This window comes from Marmota marmota, unplaced genomic scaffold (assembly GCF_001458135.2).
Source record: "Marmota marmota marmota unplaced genomic scaffold, marMar, whole genome shotgun sequence".
Classification (NCBI taxonomy): Eukaryota; Metazoa; Chordata; class Mammalia; order Rodentia; family Sciuridae; genus Marmota; species Marmota marmota.
Window position 1 is genome coordinate 56377 of NW_026006225.1, and position 1075 is coordinate 57451.

Below are 1075 nucleotides of genomic sequence, written 5' to 3' on the forward strand. Positions count from 1 at the left end.
CCTAACCCAAACCCTAACCCTACACTGAATACAAACCCTAAACCTAACCTAACCTGAAGCCTAACACAAACCCTAACCCTAACCCTAACCTAACCCTAACCTTAAAACTAACCATAACCCTAACCCTAACACTAATACTAAACCTAACCCTAACCCTAAAATTAACCTAACTCTAACCCTAACACTAAACCTAACACTAACCCTAAAACTAATCCTAACACAAACCCTAACCCAAATCCTACCACTAGCCCTAAGCCTAACCATAACACTAACTCTAACTCTAAACATAAACCTAACCCTAATGCTAACAAAATCCTAACCCTAAACAAAACACAAACCCTAAACTGTACCCTCATCATAACACTAACAGAAACCCCAACCCTAACTCTAACACTAATCCTAAAGGTAAACCTAAGCGTAACCCTAAACCTAACCCTAACAATAACCCTAACCCTAAACTTGTCACAAACTCTAACATTAAACCTAAGGCTAATGCTAACACTAATTATAACCCTAACCCTAATCCGAAGCTAAGCCAAACCCAAACCTTATACATAACATTATCCCTAACCCTAACTCAAACACTAACCCTAAAATTACCCAAACCACAACTCTAACCCTAATCTGAACCGTAAACCTAACCTTAACCCTAATTCTATCCCTAACACTAACACAAATCTTACCCCTAATCTAACCCTATCCCTAACCCAAAACTAACTCTAACACAAACACTAACCTGAAATCTAACTTTAAACCTAAACCTAACCCGAACACAAAACCTAACCATAAACCTGACACTAAACCTAAACCTAATAGTAAATGTAACAGTTACTCTAATCCTAACTCTAATACTAACAGTAACACTAAATGTAACCCTAACCAGAACCCTAACACATAGCCTAAACCTAACAATAACCCTAACCCTAACTCTAACACTAACGCTGACACTAAACTTAACACAATCCCTAACTGTAACCCAGCCCTAACCCGAGCCATAACCTTAAATCTCACACTAACCTTAAACCTAACACCAACCCTAAACCAAACAATAAACCTAAATCTAACCTAATTGTAA